Source organism: Cervus canadensis, chromosome 5, assembly GCF_019320065.1.
Source record: "Cervus canadensis isolate Bull #8, Minnesota chromosome 5, ASM1932006v1, whole genome shotgun sequence".
NCBI classification, from domain to species: domain Eukaryota; kingdom Metazoa; phylum Chordata; class Mammalia; order Artiodactyla; family Cervidae; genus Cervus; species Cervus canadensis.
The window spans coordinates 85,818,995-85,838,323 of record NC_057390.1 but is presented as its reverse complement, the minus strand read 5'-3'; positions in this window follow the sequence as shown (position 1 = coordinate 85,838,323).

Genomic DNA, 19,329 nt, shown 5'->3' with positions numbered 1-19,329 from the left:
CAATTTTTAACTGACTTGCCTTCTAGGCCTAAGATTCAAGCACAAAATGAAATGAATCTCTGTTTTGTTTTGTGAGGTGCTAAGACTTTAACGTTTTCATCAGTTGACAAAGGTGGAGAAGCCATACTTAGAAAATCCACACGCCAGGACCATAAAATGAACACACAGTTGGTCTCCATGTATGATTGGCTCCAGTCCAGCCTGGTTGTGGCCAGGTTCTATAGTCCCTGCCATAAACTCAGTTGAAAGCCTTCCACAGCTGTCTCTGCTTCCAGCCATCCTTCAAATGATTTTCCAAATTCTGTTTACCACTCTTCAGTGACTTCCCTTGCCTTCAGGATGAAACACCAACTCCTTAGACCCCAGACAGGAATGCATAGCACATACTGTCCATTCCACCTCCTCTCTAGGACCATTCTTAGCTAAAGACCTGGGCTTCATTCAGGCCCAAGACCTACGAGGCTCCCACGTCTGTGGAATCCCTGATGCTTTCTCAGCTTAAACCGCCTTCTTTGATCTCATTTACCTGGGATCTAACTCATTCTTCAAGATTTAGTATAAATATTTCTTTAGCTGAAAAAATCTAGATTATGAAACTGTACATATTTCGTGATTTGTTGTACTGTTGTTAAAATGAAATACAGGGTGCAGGATAAATTAGGAATTTGGGCCTAACATATACACACTACTATAAATAAAATAGATAAACAACAAAGACCTACTTTATAGCATAGGGAAATATACTCAATATTTTTAAATAACCTATAAGGGAAAAGAATCTGAAAAAGAACATATATAACTGAAAAAATATATATATATATATAACTGAATTGCTGTACTGTATATCTGAAAAAACACAATATTGTAAATCAAATATGTTTCAATAAAAATAAAAGTCTTTAAGTGCATACAAAAAATTAGGTAAAAATTTTCAAGTGACTTTTCCCCACCTTATCACATTTGTTTTCTGCAATGAGCATACACTGGTTATGTGATGTGATTTTAAGGCTCAGTTCAGGTATTTAAATCCTGTGAGAAGCAACTCCTTCTTGATTGTGATTTCACTCACTCACAGTGGTGACTTTGTGTATTTGCTCTATCCAGAACACTCTGGGCTCAGAGTCTTATGTGTTGTTCAGTGGCTGAGTCAGTGTCTGACTCTTTGCAACTCCATGAATCACAGCACGCCAGGCTTCTCTGTCCTTCACTGTCTCCTGGAGTTTGCTCAGACTCATGCCCATTGAGACAGTGATGCCATCCAACCATCTCATCTTCTGTTGCCCCCTTCTCCTCCTGCACTCAATCTTCCCCGGCATCAGGGTCTTTTCCAATGAGTCGGCTCTTTGCTTCATGTAGCCAAAGTATTGGAGCTTCAGTGTCAGCATCAGCCTTCCCAGTGAATATTCAGAGTTGATAGCAACTATCATTATTCTGTGATGGCTTCTTAAGAAATCTATCCTGGCAGTCAGGACATGCACCCATTTTGAGGTTGGTACTCACTTTTCTTCTGGGCTTGAACCCCAGCACCCAGCAAGGTGCCTGGCACATAACTCATTAAACAATGAATTAAAGAATCAGTGTATTAGATCAAAAGCTACTGAGAAGCAGGGCCAGATTATACAAGCATCCCTTTTCTTACCATCACCTGGATGGGTGAGAACAGGGAAGCTTCTACCCAGACAAGAAGTGATCACCGTCTGCATCCATAGTACAAACATGCTGGCACCCTCAGCAGGAAAGCTGTCTAGGAAAATCTAAGTAATAGTGGAGTGTGGATAGAGCTTATGAATATTTATGAACCAAGGGTCTTAGCAGCCAAGCTAAGCACAGAATTACAGCAATTATCTGAATGATTTACACATGCACAAAGCAGGCCCCAAGCAAAACTGTCAAGGAGGCTGGAAGTCGGCTGTCCCTCCTGCCCTCTACCTCCTTCTGCCTTTCAGCATGCCCTGCAGGGGGTTGTGGCTCTCTGCCCACCTGGGGGGTCTCTTGTGCCAACCCCTTCCAACCACCTCCTCACCCTCCACCCCTCGTGACAGGTCTCAGGTGACTTGGCTTTTCCTTCCAATTTCTAATGGATCTATTCCCTTGGAGCTTAAGTACTTAACTAGCCAACCCAGCCAACAAATCTGACATTTCAATTTATGTTAAGATATAAACTGATCTTGCTGTTCTATTTCACTCTCTGTTGTTGATATAGAACCTTGTTTAACAGCCTTTTGTGGTAAGGTTCTTTAACTGAATTTCAGGTATGAGAGGCTACAACCTGATTTAGTCAATAAATATATGTTGAAGGCTGACAAAAGCTTGATGATGTATTAAATACCTCAGTATCACAGAGAAGGAAGGAAAATTGTAAGCCATTTAGTTTGATGTTTCCCACGTTGAGTTTCAGTTCAGTTCAGTACAGTCATTCAGTCATGTCTGACTCTTTGTGATCCCATGGACAGGAGCACTCCAGGCCTCCCTGTCCATCACAACTCCCAGAGTTTACTCAAACTCATGTCCATTGAGTCGGTGCTGCCATCCAACTATCTCATTCTCTGTCATCCCCTTCTCCTGCCTTCAATCTTTCCCAGCATCAGGGGGGGGTCTTATCAAATGAGTCAGCTCTTCACATCAAGTGGCCAAAGTATTGGAGTTTCAGCTTCAGCATCCATCCTTCCAATGAACACTCAGGACTGATCTCCTATAGGATGGACTGGTTGGATCTCCTTGCAGTGCAAGGGACTCTGAAGAGTCTCCTTCAACACCACAGTTCAAAAGCATCAATTCTTCAGCACTCAGCTTTCTTTATAGTCCAACCCTCACATCCATATATGACTACTGGAAAAACCATAGCCATGATAAGACAGACCTTTGTTGGCAATGTAATGTCCCTACTCTTTAATATGCTGTCTAGGTTGGTCATAACTTTTCTTCCAAGGAGTAAGCGTCTTTTAATTTTATGGCTGCAGTCACCATCTGCAGTGATTTCAGAGCCCAAAAAAATAAAGTCTGTCACTGTTTCCACAGTTTCTCCATCTATTTGCCATGAAGTGATGGAACCGGATGCCATGATCTTATTTTCTGAATGTTGAGCTTTAAGCCAACATTTTCACTCTCCTCTTTCACTTTCATCAAGAGGCTCTTTAGTTCTTCTTCACTTTCTGCCATAAGAGTAGTGTCACCTGAATATCTGAGGTTATTGATATTTCTCCTGGCAATCTTGATTCCAGCTTGTGCTTCCTCCAGCCCAGCATTTCTCATGATGTACTCTGCATATACGTTAAATAAGCAGGGTGACAATATACAGCCTTAATGTACTCCATTCCTTGTTTGGAACCAGTCTGTTTTTCCATGTTCAGTCCTAACTGTTTCTTCCTGACCTGCATACAGGTTTCTCAAGAGGCAGGTCAGGTGGTCTGATATTCCCATCTCTTGAAGAATTTTCCACAGTTTGTGGGGATCCACACAGTCAAAGGCTTTGAAATAGTCAATAAAGCAGAAGTAGGCATTTTTCTGGGATTCTCTTGCTTTTTTGATGATCCAACAGATGTTGGCAATTTAATCTCTGGTTCCTCTGCCTTTTCTAAATCCAGCTGAACATCTGAAAGTTCACGGTTCATGTATTGTTGAAGCCTGGCTTGGAGAATTTTGAGCACTACATTGCTAGCTTGTGAAATGAGTGCAACTGCATGGTAGTTTGAACATTCTTTGGCATTGCCTTTCTTTGGGATTGGAATGAAAACTGACCTTTTCCAGTCCTGTGGCCACTGCTGAGTTTTCCAAACTTGCTGACGTGTTGAGTGCAGCACTTTCACAGCATCATCTTTCAGGATTTGAAATAGCTCAACTGGAATTCCATCACCTCCACTAGCTTTGTTCGTAGTGATGCTTCCTAAGGCCCACTCAACTTCGCACTCCAGGATGTCTGGCTCTAAGTGAGTGACCATACCATCGTGATTATCTGGGTCATGAAGATCTTTTTTGTACAGTTCTTCTGTGTATTCTTGCCATTTCTTCTTAATATCTTCTGCTTCTGTTAGGTCCATACCATTTCTGTCCTTTATTGTGCCCATCTTTGCATGAAATATTCCCTTGGTATCTCTAATTTTGTTGAAGAGATCTCTAGTCTTTCCCATTCTACTGCTTTTTTCTATTTCTCTGCTTTGATCAGCAAGGAAGGCTTTCTTATCTCTCCTCGATATTCTTTGGAATTCTGCATTCAAATGGGTATATCTTTCCTTTTCTCCTTTTCTTTTCACTTCTCCTCTCTTCTCGGTTATTTGTAAGGCCTCCTCAGACAACCATTTTGCCTTTTTCCATTTCTTTTTCTTGTGGATGGTCTTGATCCCTGCCTCATGTACAATGTTACTTACCTCTGTCCATAGTTCTTCAGGCACTCTGTCTATCAGATCTAATCCCTTGAATCTATTTGTCACTTCCACTGTATAATCATAAGGGATTTGATCTAGGTCATACCTGAATGTTCTAGTTGTTTTCTCCACTTTCTTCAATTTAAGTCTGAATTTTGCAATAATGAGTTCATGAGCTGAGGCACAGTCAGTTCCCAGTCTTGTTTTTGCTGACTGTATAGAACTTCTCCATCTTTGGCAGCAAAGAATATAATTGATCTGATTTCAGTATTGACCATTTGGTGATGGCCATGTGTAGAGTATTCTCTTTTGTTGTTGGAAGAGGGTGTTTGCTATGACCAGTGCGTTCTCTTGTCAAAACTCTATTAGCCTTTGCCCTGCTTCATTCTGTACTCCAAGGCCAAATTTGCCTGTTATTCCAGGTATTTCTTGACTTTCTGCTTTTGCATTCCAGTCCCCTATAATGAAAAGGGCATCTTTTTTGGGTATTAGCTCTAGAAGGTCTTGTAGGTCTTCATAGAACCGTTCAACTTCAGCTTCTTCAGCATTATTGGTCGGGGCATAGACTTGGATTACTGTGATATTGAATGGCTTGCCTTGGAAATGAACAGAGATCATTCTGTTGTTTTTGAGATTACATCCAAGTACTGCATTTCAGACTCTTTTGTAACCTATGATATATACACAAGGAATTTATACACATCAATATGGAAAGTGCTGATTTTCTGGTAGGTAAGTGAAAATAGAAATACGTAAGTAGGTAATTAATGAAAGGAGAAATGCAAATAACCAATAAACACATACATTGTACAAAAATCTATGAACACAATAGCATTCATTTCATTGCTCTTCATATTGGCAAATAAATCAGAAGTCATCTAAACATCACAAAAATGATGTAATGGTTAAGTGATTCATGATTCACAAATGAATGCAACAATATTTACCTATTAAAAATATGGCCATTAAGACAAAGCAATAATAAAAAGATTTGATTAGTTTATAATTTTTAACAAAGAAGTTGAAAAATAATATGTATTATGTAAGACGTTAAATTTTTGAAGACATCCCGGAATAAATGCTCTAAAGGAAAATTCTCCAAGTATTTTATGTCTCTTGACGGTGTGCTTATAACAGGTTCTTATCTGTGTGTTTCTGTACTTGCTGTAATGGCACATAATCAATTCAGTCAGAAGAACAAAGTTTGACCTGACCAATGCTTCCCAGGGCAGAGCAAAGGCAATGTCACCCTGATGCGTGGAGCTTTCAGTGTGCCTCCACATGCTGCCCCAGGCCTGTGGCAACCTCCTCCAGAACCCTTCCTCCCTAGCGATGACGCGGTCTTTGAACCCCACTTAGTCTGACCTGTCCCTATGCTCTCTACCACCCAGTCTGTCTCCCCTCCTCTGCTGAGCAAACCCCTTACAGACTACAGGTTGCCAGGAAGGAAGAGGTGCCCTGAACTACGGGAGGCGTTCACCCGCAGCACTCGTGCCTGGGACGGGGATCACATCTGCAGACACACTTTCCTTCGTGTAGCAAGTAAGGAAACAGAATCAATAGATTCATTTGTCACTTAAATCTGATGATAACAATGGGGAAGATGATGATAGTGCTTGTGCTTTTTCACTGTATTTAATCTTAATTGTCAATTTATTTTATTTTGATTGTATTTTACAAACAATATCTGTCCACACATATTGGAAATGAAAGGGAAAAAAAATAACAAAGACTAAAGCAAACTCAGCTCTGGTTCCTCACCACAGGAACTTGGAGAAGCCAAGTGTTGAGGACCCGGTCTCCAAAGCACAGGAGAGGTGAGGCCTTTGGATCAGACAGCCTAAGGTCCAGAGGAAGCTGCAAGGAAGACAGGGGCTGAGAAGGGCTGGAAGGCGCTCTGGACAGAGGAGGCCCTCTCAGGATCACCTGGTGGGGAAGGAAGCTGGGGATGGCAATTGCTATTCCAAAAAGTCCCATCCAGGATAAAAATCTACCAGCAGCCAAGGGAATCTTCCTTTCCCTGGCTCTTGCGACCACATCTTTCGGAAAAGCATTCTTTGCCCTCTTGTGGGCCTGAAGTGAGTGCCCAGATGTGTGTGGAGATCAGGTTACCCTCCCAGTCTCCAGCCCACACCCGCCCCCACCCCCCACCCCCCCCACCCCCGGAAAAGTGAAACCAGAGGCAGTTTGGGAAAAAAAAATGCAGGAATGATTTCGTGATTTCACATTTGTGTCTCTAGGGCGCTGCCTACTTGTTTGTTAAAAAGAATCTTACGTTTTTATAAAAACAGAACCCCAGCTCCAAAAAAACAAAAATCCTTTCAATGTAGCCTACTTGTTTTCAAACAGAGGTAGGATTATACTGCCAAATTAAACTAGGAACTTTTATAAAATTTGATCTTGATGAATAATAGCGAGCAAGCAAGAGAGACAGAGAGAGTTATTCATTTCAATAGAAGCCACCATGGCCCCTGAGATGGGAGTAATCCCACTATTTTGTTATGGGATTAGATGTGAAATCATGGTTGTGCTTCATTGAGCATTTTGAAGTATCATGGTTCTCTTTTTTATTACCTGCTCTTATCAATTAAGAAGTCTTATAATGCTTTGTACATTTTTCTATCGTGCTGTCCCTTTATTTCAGTGAATTTTGCATATCCCTGGAACTGTCTAGCCAAGGGAATATACTTCAGATTACACACACACAAGTAGGGCCCCAGTGTCTCTGACCCCCAGAAATACAGACAGAAGTGTGCTAACAAAGAGTGCCTTATACTGGCTTGTCCCTCTCACTAGAGGATGGAGTTAATGAATCCAAGGTCAGGAGATCAATCACCATATGAGCCACTTAAGCCAGGGCTGGAGCAGAGCTGTGTCCCCAGCCAAAGCTGCGCCCTGTCACAGTCATCTTGTAAATGTCAGCCACCAGCCACAAGTGCAACTAGAAATAAAAACAGGGCTCATTCCAAACAGCTTCTAACCAACAGCTAACTGCAAAATAGTTCTGAAATAAAACCATTGTCATTAAACTCCCAGTGATAAGAGGTCTCCGTCTTTAAAGTATCTGTGTAGACATTTCTTTACTCTCTTTTAAATATTACTTATCACAACAGCCCTTAAGGAAGTAAGTTAGGTGTTATTACTTCACTTTAGAGATGAAAAGTCGGAGATAAAAATATTACTTTAGGGACTTCCCTGGTGGTGCAGTGGGTGGAAGTCCACCTGCCAAAGCAGAGGACACAGGTTCAATCCCTGGTCTGGGAAGATTCCCCATGCCTTGGAGCGTGAGGCTAGTGAGCCTGTGTGCATAGAGCCCTTGCTTCATGACAAGAGAAGGCACTGAAGGAGAAGCCTGGGCATGGCAGCTAGAGAGTAGCCCCTTTCTGCAACTAGAGAAAACCTGCTCGCAGCAACAAAGACCCAGCCCAGCCAAAAATAAACAAACAAATTATATTTTTAAGATGTTACTATAATGATAAGCTTTAGAGTCAGGACTCCTTCAAATGCCAGTAAATATTTTCCAGAAATGAATGTTTTAGTGACAATGCAAAGGTAGAATTTGTGCATAAGTGGTGAACCTTTCTTTCTGGTTTTATCAAAAGGCAGGTGTGTATTATTACGTTTGGGATAGGCCCCGGGGTCCTGGAGACTGTCAATCATTCAGGTGGGCAAGCTGTGAAAAATTTCACTTGGAGGTGAAATAGCCCTTTGACAATCTCTAGTCTCCTTGAGACCTAGAATTTTAACTCTTTGCCAATTAAAAAAAAAAATCAACTTTCATCTCAGTCTCTGCAAACGTTCAACCAGTGTTTGTACTCATCTAGGAGACTTAAGGGCTTCCCTGATGGCTCAGTGGTAAAGAATCCACCTGCAATGCAGTCAGGAAGATCACTTGGAGAAGGATGCAACCCCACTCCAGTATTCTTGCCTGGAGAATTCCATGGACAGGGGAGTCTCATGGGCTACAGTCCATGGGACCTCAAAGAGTCAGACATGACTGATCAGCTAACACACACACACACACACACACACACACACACACATGAGACTTACAGCATGCTCACTGAGTGCCAGCTGATCAGACACCCTTCACAATGCATCAGTCTGTTTGATTGTTGGTGTTTAGTTGCTCAGTTGTGTCTTTTTGCGACCCCATGGACTGCAGCACAACAGGCTTCCCTGTCCTTCACCATCTCCCCAAGCTGGCTCAAACTCATGTCCGTTGAGTCAGTGATGCCATCCAACCATCTCATCCTCTGTTATCCCCTTCTCCTCTGCCTTCAATCTTTCCCAGCATCCGGGTGTTTTCTAAAGAGTCAACTCTGTTTGGTAGGTGTCCTTGAAAAAGGATTTGACTCCAGTTACTCTAATTCTCTATTGATCCAGCAAACTTTCCATTCTCACATGTGTTTTTAAGCAGTAATTTTATACAGAGAGCTTATAGGCTCAAAGGTCAACGTAAATGAACTTCTCATTTGCATTATCTGTATTTATCTCACATAGACAATGCTTTCTGTCAGTAAGGTACCAGGATAGACATTTTTACACACACGAACACCAAGGCCCATCTTTCGAGACCGCAAAGCCGCTGAGGTTCTGCACCAAAGATAAGGCAAGGGAGATTAGCATGCCTCCCCAAAGCTGACTGGACTGGGACACCTACTGATTCACCCAAGTGATCACACAAACATATTTGGGTCCAAATTTCTACAAGTCCCCAGAATGCCCTCTCCACTTGCTATGCTTCGCATTCCTCTCCCACGCACGGTCCTCTCCTTTTGTGGTAACAACTCACACCACATGGTTGCCATGACAAACAGACGAGGCATTGTTAAGAAAGATGAGAGCTGAGACCTTCACTTCTATTTCAACCTTGCAGTTTATTTTTACTCTTGAGTTCTTAGTATTTTATGACCTGCTTCATTTGCCCATGAACTCCAAATGATTTCCAGAAGGATCTGGACTTTATCAGATATGTAACAAAGGTCCTCCTTTGTCTTCCCTCTTACTCAGCAGTGATGATCAAAGTACCAGAACCATGGGATCTGTGAGCCAATTATGACAGAGTGATCCAAAATTATTCTAAGACAAAGGAGCCACATATTTAGTACTGCTGGCCTTATGTGAAGTGAAGTCGCTCAGTCGTGTCCAACTCTTTGAGACTCCGTGAACTATAAAGTCCATGGAATCCTCCAGACCAGAATACCAGAGTGGGTGGCCTTTCCCTTCTCCAGGGGATCTTCCCAACCCAGGGACTGAACCCAGGTTTCCTGCATTGCATTCTTTAGCAGCTGAACCACGAGGGAAGCCCAAGAATACTGGAGTGGGTAGCCTATCCCTTCTCCAGAAGATCTTCCTGACCCAGGAATTGAACCAGGGTTTCCTATATTGCAAGCAGATTCTTTACCAACTGTTATCAGGGAGGCTGGCCTTATGAAGGGTTGTAAAAATGTTTAATAATGGAGAAACAATTAAGAAGATCACAAATGTTAGTGAAGACTTGGCTCCAGGTTCAAGTAGGGAATCCCAATTTCAATAGCTCTCTCAGTTCCGACCAAAAGCAGTTTGCATGTTTGAACATGTCAGCTTCATTAATAGGATAAAATAGCAACCACGTGGCAAGGCTGGTTCTATCATACCCTCCTTACAGCTAAGAAGTTGCAGTTCAGAGTCATCAGATTACTTGCTCAGGACTGTTCCAAGTGACAACTAGTAGACACAGACCTCCAGACCTGGAGTTTGCCACACTTCAAGGCATTTCCCAGGCTTCAACTATATTCTCCTCCATAGATTAATACTTTACATTTGCTGCAGGGTGGTCTTTTGCCAGCCTGAATGGCATGAGCAAGACTTGCTGCTGCGAAGCCGTCCCTGGGGATGCCCCTGCCATGCAGAGGTGTGATATCACTCTCCTAGTCTGAGTTTCTCTAAGTGCAGCCAGGAAGGACCCTGAGCCTTGCACATTTTACTACAAGTGAAAAGTGGTTCTCACGCTTGCTGCACATTGGAAACACCTGCTAGGATCTAAAAATACTGACTCCTTGATCCCCCACCTCTTAAATTCACATTTAATTGGTATGGAGTGTAGGTTGGGCACCAGGCTCTTTAAAAGCTCCCCAGATAATTATAATATGAAGCAAAGTTGCAGAACCACAGCTCTGAAGGTTTCAAGGCAGGTTAGATTCTATAATAATTTTCTCTAAACCCTGTAGTGCACTAGAATCACCTGGACAACCTGGTAAAATGCACATTCCCAGGTTGGTTCTGTGATACTGATCCAGTGAGTCTGGGATGGAAATTCACTGGGCCTCATGTATTAATATCTAGTTAATGGCTGGTGATCTTTGACTCCTGAAGTGTGGACAATTAGAAAAATGGCTTACTTCAGACTCTAAGAATCAACTGACCTCTCTTAACTACCATGACTTTCAAGTAGGTTTATTTCAAAACTCAGTAACAATTATACGTGCTTCCCTGGTGGTTCAGAGCATGAAGAATCTCCCTGCAATGCAGGAGACCCAGATTCAATCCCTGGGTCAAAAAGATCCCCTGAAAAAAGGAATGGCTACCCACTCCAATATTCTTGCCTGGAGAACTCCACAGACATAGGAGCCTGGTGGGCTACAGTCCATGTGACTGCAAAGAGTCGGACATGACTGAGCAACTGAGCAACTAACACTTACTCATCACAGTTTGGCAGATCTCTTAGAAGAACACCCTGGTGCCCACCAGCCTATTTGAAGAGGAACATTCTATATTGGCAGCTGTCAGGCCATGATGTGTGGTTCATCCAAACCTGGGAAGGGCACAGAATCCACATCGCTGCTCAGAAACTGCTTGGTCTGCAAAATACTTGCTAATTTCATTTCCCCTAAATTTCTTCTTTATTCTAATTATTTTGACAGGGGGACTTGAGATATTAGGTTGATGCAAAAATTTTGGCAAAGATTGTTATCTGCTAACAGCATCTTCCTAAACAAGAATCACTGGCTGGATTGCAAATAAAATGTCACTGGAAACTTGCAAGAACTTGGACAATTAGGAAGGTCTATCATCACCTTCTACTTTCTTTGCATCATTTGTTTTTACTTTTTGGAACCACCTGTGTCCTCCCCTTTCTACCTAATACTTCTCCCCTAGGAACCTGAGGTTAAATTAGCTTACTTCTCTCATCAAATCAAAGCCTATTCCACAGGAAGTACCCAAACCCCATTAGATCCTTGATACAAAATCTTGAGAATAACTTAAAATGTTACTCTCTTAGTGAAGGTCACATTTATACCAGATTTGCAAAAAGATATGCAAGAAAGTAGAATAGAAGTTAAGTATTTATTGTACACCAGCAGGTACTATGTGGGGAACTCAAGGAAGAAGAGTATGACATGGCCCTGACATTAAAAAGCTTCCAATTCTGCAGATGAATATCAAGCCAGTACAAGTCCTGTGGTGACCTGAATAGCAAAAGCTTTAGGAGCTGTTGGGCTTCATCAGCCACACCCCTTGTTTCTTATGCCTTTGTGAACAGTTGGGTCCACACTGTCTCTGGTCCTTTCATCCAGATGAGCTGATTTCTCTCCGTCTAGCACTCAGCAGTGAGCACGTCAAGCTATGGTTACCTGAAAGCTGGCTAGGATCTTGGATCTTTTCTCACTTCAACTTTGCCCCACTTACTCAGGTGTTTGGATTCTAACCCTAACCCAGTCCTGGATCCTGTGGACTTAACATAATATTTGGTACTCCTGTCACTTGCTCCTTGACTCCAATTAACCCCTCATGACTCTGCAGGGAATCCTCCTGTGTCTCCTCCCTTCTATCCTCCCCAGCACTTCCTACAGTACCTGATCACACAGCTGACAGGAATGGGCAGATCTGAGGAGCTCCTGTTTGGGAATTGCTTAGCAGGGCTAGACTGACACTCTTTACAGAGACTAATTACAGGATTTTCTCATTCTCAGCTCAACTCATAAAAGAGGATAATAATGAATATCCTCAAGGAGGCTCTTCAAATTTGGAGAACCTCAGTTCTAAGGCAGATCTTATGGGCAATAAGGAAACATCAGATTTAAGTGACTTCTGCCAAAAACACACTACAGATTTTCCTTGAAAATCTACATATATTGTTATCTTATTGCTTTCTTTTAGATTCGGGACTCTGAGGCTGTATTACTATATCCTATACCTTAGGAATAGGATGATACATGTAAAGAAAATTATAGCTAAAATTAAAATATTTCCTGAGCTATGAGAGAGATGTTATGGGCCTCCTTACCTGTATCAAAAAGTCATATGCTGAAGGCCTCACTTCAGTGTGGTGGTGTTTGGAGAAGGAGACTTCGGGAAATAATGAGGTTCAGAGGAGACCATCAGACTGGAGTCCTCATGATGGGATTGGTTTTCTTATAAGAAGAGACACAGGAGAACTTGCTCTCTTTACCCCTCCCCCAGTTCCATCTGTGTGTGTGTGTGTGTGTGCGCGCGCACACGTGCGTGTGTGCATGCATGAAAACCCAGAGGAAAGGCTATCTGAGGACAAAGCAAGAAAGTGGCCGTCTGCAAGCCAAAAAGAGTCCTCATCGGGAATGAATAGACTGGCACTTTTAATCTTGGACTTTCCATCTTTTAGAACTGTGAAAAATCAGTTTCCACTCTGTCAGCCACCTATGGAATGGTGTTTTGTTCAGCCACTTCAGTCGCTCAGTCGTGTCTGACTCTTCGCGACCCCATGGACTGCAGTACACCAGGCTTCTCTGTCCATCACCAACTCCCAGAGCTTACTCAAACTCATGTCCATTGAGCCAGTGATGCCATCCAACAACCATCTCATCCTCTGTTGTCCCCTTCTCCTCCTGCCTTCAATCTTTCCCAGCATCAGGGTCTATTCAAATGAGTCTGTTCTTCAAATCAGGTGGCCAAAATATTGGAGTTTCAGCTTCAGCATCAGTCCTTTCAATGAATATTCAGGACTGATTTCCTTTAGGATGGACCGGTTGGATCTCCTTGCAAATCCAACCATGCTTATCTAGTCACGCTGGAGTGAACCTCCATCCATAGTTCTTCATAGTTCTATTTTGATGATCTAACAGATGTTGGCAATTTGATCTCTGGTTCTTCTGCCTTATCTAAATCCAGCTTGAACATCTGGAAGTTCACAGTTCAGGTACTGTTAAAGCCTGGCTTGGAGAATTTTGAGCATTACTTTGCTAGCGTGTGTGATAAATGTAATTGTGTGATAGTTTGAGCATTCTTTGGCACTGCCATTCTTTGGGATTGGAATGAAAATTGACCTTTTCTAGTCCTGTGGCCACTGCTGAGTTTTCCAAATTTGCTGGCATATTGAGTGCAGCACTTTTCTCAGCATATCTTTTAGGATTGGAAATAGCTCAACTGGAATTCCATCACCTTCACTAGCTTTGTTCATAGTGATGCTTCCTAAGGCCCGCTTGACTTCGCACCAGGATGTCTGGCTCTAGGTGAGTGATCACACCATCGTGATTATCTGGTGGTGACGAAGTTGCAGCTGCACAGCCCTGGAGTGGCTGTGAGGAGAGACCCCACACCCAAGGGCAAAGGAGAAGCCCCAGCAATAAGGCAGGAACATGAAATCGCATTTAGCATCAAACCCCATACCCACCAGAGACACTCAGAGGGCCCAAACAAACCTTGCATGCACCAGGACCCAGAGACAGAATTGTGTTTGAGTGTCTCCTGCAGAAGTATGGGTCAGCAGTGGCCTGCCGCAGGGCCAGGGGCTCTGGGGGTAGCAGACCTGTGTATGGCATAAGCCCTCTTGGAGGAGATCATCATTAACCCACCATAGAGCCTCCAGAACTTACACAGGGAAATAGACTTTGGGAGGGCACAAACAGAACCTTGTGCATACCAGGACCCAGGAGGAAGGAGTAGTGACCCCACAAGAGACTGACCCAGACTTGCCTGGGAGTGTCCAGGAGTCTCCGGTGGAGGTGTGGGTTGGCAGTGGCCTGATGCAGGGTTGGGGGCATTGAGTGTAGCAATGTGTGCACGGGACCTTTGGAAGGAGGTCACCATTATCTTCATTACCTTCACCATAGTTTGGCCCCAGGCAAATAACTGGGAGGGAACACAGCCTCCCCCTCCCCCAATCAATAGAAAATTGGATTAAAGATTTACTGAGCATGGCCCCACCAATCAGAACAAGACCCAGTTTCCCCCATCAGTCTTTCCCATCAGGAAGCTTCCATAAGCCTCTTATCTTTCCCCATCAGAGGGTAGACAGACTGAAAACCACAATCACAGAAAACTAAGCAATCTGATCACATGGACCACAGCCTTGTCTAACTCAATGAAACTATGAGCCATGCCGTGTGGGGCCATCCAAGAAGAATGGGTCATGGTGGAGAGCTCTGACAAAACATGGTCCACTGGAGAAGGGAATGGCAAACCACTTCAGTATTCTTGCCTTGAGAACCCCATGAACAGTATGAACAGGACACTGAAAGATGAATTCCCCAGGTCGGTAGGTGCCCAATATGCTACTGGAGAACAGTGGAGAAAAACTCCAGAAAGAATGAAGAGAGGGAGCCAAAGCAAAAACAACACCCAGTTGTGGATGTGACTGGTGATGGAAGTAAAGTCCGATGCTGTAAAGAGCAATATTGCATAGGAACCTGGAATGTTAGGTCCATGAATCAAGGCAAAATGGAGGTGGTCAAACAGCAGAGGGCAAGAGTGAACAGTGACATTTTAGGAATCAGTGAACTGAAATGGACTGGAATGGGTGAATTTAACTCAGATAATCATTATATCTACTACTGTGGGCAAGAAGCCCTTAGAAGAGATGGAGTAGCCATCATAGTCAACAAGAGTCTGAAATGCAGTACTTGGATGCAATCTCAAAAACAACTGAATGACCTCTGTTTGTTTCCAAGGCAAGCCATTCAATATCACAGTAATCCAAGTCTATGCCCTGACCAGTGATGCTGAAGAAGCTGAAGTTGAATGGTTCTATGAAGACCTACAAGACCTTCTAAAACTAACACCCAAAAAAGATTCCCTTTTCATTATAGGGACTGGAATGCAAAGGTAGGAAGTCAAGAAACACCTGGAATAACAGGCAAATTTGGCCTTGGAGTACAGAATGAAGCAGGGCAAAGGCTAATAGAGTTTTGACAAGAGAATGCACTGGTCATAGCAAACACCCTCTTCCAACAACAAAAGAGAAGACTCTACACATGGACATCACCAGATGATCAACACTGAAATCAGACTGATTATATTCTTTGCAGAATGGAGAAGCTCTATACAGTCAGCAGAAACAAGACCAGGAGCTGGCTGTGGCTCAGATCAAGAACTCCTTATTGCCAAATTCAGACTTAAATTGAAGGAAGTAGGGAAAACCACTAGACCATTTAGGTGTTTAGTTACAGGAGCCTTAACTGACTAGCATTAAAGGTGAGAAGTTGTTGTTCAGTGGCTCAGTGGTGTCTGACTTTCTGTGACCCCATGGACTGCAGCACGCCAGGCTCCCTTTTCCTTCACTATCTCCTAGAGTTTGCTCAAACTCATGTCCATGGAGTCAAGTGGTGCCATCCAATCATCTCATCCTCTATCGCCCCCTTTTCTTCCTGCCCTCAATCTTTCCCAGTGTCAGAACCTTTTCTAATGAGTTGGTTCTTTGCATCAGGTGGCCAAAGGATTGGAGCTTCAGCTACAGCATCAGTCCTTCCAATGAATACTCAGGATTGATTTACTTTAGAATTAACTGTTTTGATCTCCTTGTAGTCCAAGGGACTCTCAGGAGACTTCTCAAATACCACAGTTTGAACAAATCAATTCTTCGTCACTTATCCTTCTTTATGGTCTAACTCTCACATCCTTACATGACTACTGGAAAAATCATGACTTTCCTGTCCCATATGACAGGTCTGACTTGATTTTCAGTATTCCCACTTATTGGAATTACGCAAAAGCAATGCCAAAGAATGCTCAAACTACGGCACAATTGCACTCATCTCACATGCTAGTAAAGTAATGCTCAAAATGCTCCAAGCCAGAGCTCAGCAGTACATGAACCGTGAACTTCCAGATGTTCAAGCTGGTTTTAGAAAAGACAGAGGAACCAGGGATCAAATTGCCAACATCTGCTGGATCATCAAAAAAGCAAGAGAGTTTCAGAAAAACATCTATTTCTGCTTTATTGACTATGCCAAAGACGTGGATCACAATAAACTGGAAAATTCTGAAAGAGATGATAATACCAGACCACCTGATCTGCCTCTTGAGAAACCTGCATGCAGGTCAGGAAGCAACAGTTAGAACTGGACATGGAACATCAGACTGGTTCCAAATAGGGAAACAAGTACATCAAGGTTGTATATTGTCACCCTGCTTATTTAACTGATATGCAGAGTACATCATGAGAAATGCTGGGCTGGAGGAAGCACAAGTGGGAATCAAGATTGCTGGGAGAAATATCAATAACCTCAGATATGCAGATGACACCACCCTTATGGCAGAAAGTGAAGAAGAACTAAAGAGCCTCTTGATGAAAGTGAAAGAGGAGAATGAAAATTTTGGCTTAAAGCTCAACATTTAGAAAACTGAGATCATGGCATCTGGTCCCATCACTTCATGGCAAATAGATGGGGAGACAGTGGAAACAGTGACAGACTTTGGGAGGCTCCAAAATTACTGTGGATGGTGACTGCAGCCATGAAATTAAAAGATGCTTACTCCTTGGAAGGAAAGTTATGACCAACCTAGACAGCATATTAAAAAGCAGAGACATCACTTTGTCAACAAAGGTCCATCTAGTCAAGGCTATGGTTTTTCCAGTGGTCATATGTGGATATGAGAGTTGGACTATAAAGAAATCTGAGCACTGAAGAACTGATGCCTTTGAACTGTGGTGTTGGGGAAGACTCTTGAGAGTCCCTTGCACTGCAAGGAGATCCAGCCAGTCTATCCTAAAGGAGATCAGTCCTGGGTGTTCATTGGAAGGACTGATGTTGAAGCTGAAACTCCAATACTTTGGCCACTTGATGTGAAGAGCTGACTCATTGGAAAAGACCCTGATGCTGGGAAAGGTTGAGGGCAGGAGGAGAAGGGGGCGACAGAGGATGAGATGATTGGATGGCATCACCAACTCAATGGACATGAGTTTGTGTGAACTCCGGGAGTTGGTGATGGACAGTGAAGCTTGGCGTGCTGTGGTTCACGGGGTCGTGAAGAGTCTGACATGACTGAGCAACTGAACTGAACTGAACTCAATGATAGAATCTTTGCTTGTTCATTTGATTTAGAGAATTTCTTACTTGGAAACCAACGGAACTCTGTTCAGTCATGTTTCACTGCATTCATTCATCACCTGTCCTTAATGAAATAGAAATTTAAGTTAAGTGAATGGTGAGATGGATTAAATTATTCTCAAGAGTTTTGGAGGGTGTTTCATGCTCCCTGGATGGTATATAAATGCCTGAACATTTGTATACAAATTGAGCAAACATGCAAATCAGTAATCTGAGACTAAAGAGATACAGAAACGATCTTGGAAATTGCATTTAAGAAAAAAAAAATGACAGTATCAAGTTGATAGACACAAAAGAACTTTGATGAAAGCAGCTGTTAAATTGTTAATTTAACATAAAGATGGAGCTGATGATTCAAAAATGATCAACTAGGCTGCAGATATTCTGTACTCTGAATAGCATAGACTGAGCAGCTTTCAGCCTTACCCTCTGCTGTAATTGGGGGTTGCATTCTATCTGCATTAGCAGAACTGTTAATAAATCACACAAGCAAGAAATGAGGAATTGAAAATCTCCAGGTGTTTGATGATGCCCCAAATATCCTCCCCACATGTTCCATAGGAGTCATGTGAGTTCATAAAATGACTTGATGATCACTCACTCAGGGTACAGTCTCGTTCATTTGCACAGGATCAATTAAAACACAGGTTAGGATCATTACAACCATTACTCTAGCCTGACACTCAGGAGTTTCTTAAATCCTTTGCATATATTAGATATCTGGTCATTCCTTCTCTGGCACTTCTGTTTCATTATGAAACACACATACACACCCACAAGCTTGCCACAGAGATGGAGGTTTGAGCTATTAGTAGAATTGTTAAGGACCTAGTTATGAGAGATGTGCTTGTGTGAGCTCCACATTTCATGGAGAAGCTATTATGTAAAGGACTTTGCTTAGTGTCATTACCAAGAAAGGATGAGGTGAAGAAATCATTAGAATGTAGACTCAAGACTTGACACCTAGCAGTAGCTGAGTAATTGGGCATCAGAAGTGAAATGGCCTGTCAGAGCCAATCTTATATAGCAAGTATAGTCTTCTATGAGATAATCTGCTAGATAGAGGGCCTGGGGACACTTAAGACTTAGGTTTTGAGCTCTTGGGGGACTTGGCCCTGATGTCTGATGTGTCTCAGTATCAGAGGAACAGAACATTGAAAGAACAGAGGTGAGTCAGTCCTCATACACAGGAGGCCTGACCATAGGGAGGATGCCATTTGTTCTTTTTTTTTTTTTTTTTAATTTTTTATTAGTTGGAGGCTAATTACTTCACAACATTTCAGTGGGTTTTGTTACACATTGATATGAATCAGCCATAGATTTACACGTATTCCCCATCCCGATTCCCCCTCCCACCTCCCTCTCCACCCGATTCCTCTGGGTCTTCCCAGTGCACCAGGCCCGAGCTCTTGTCTCATGCATCCCACCTGGGCTGGTGATCTGTTTCACCATAGATAGTATAGATGCTGTTCTTTTGAAACATCCCACCCTCACATTCTCCCACAGAGTTCAAAAGTCTGTTCTGTATTTCTGTGTCTCTTTTTTCTGTTTTGCATATAGGGTTATCGTTACCATCTTTCTAAATTCCATATATATGTGTTAGTATGCTGTAATGTTCTTTATCTTTCTGGCTTACTTCACTCTGTATAATGGGCTCCAGTTTCATCCATCTCATTAGGATG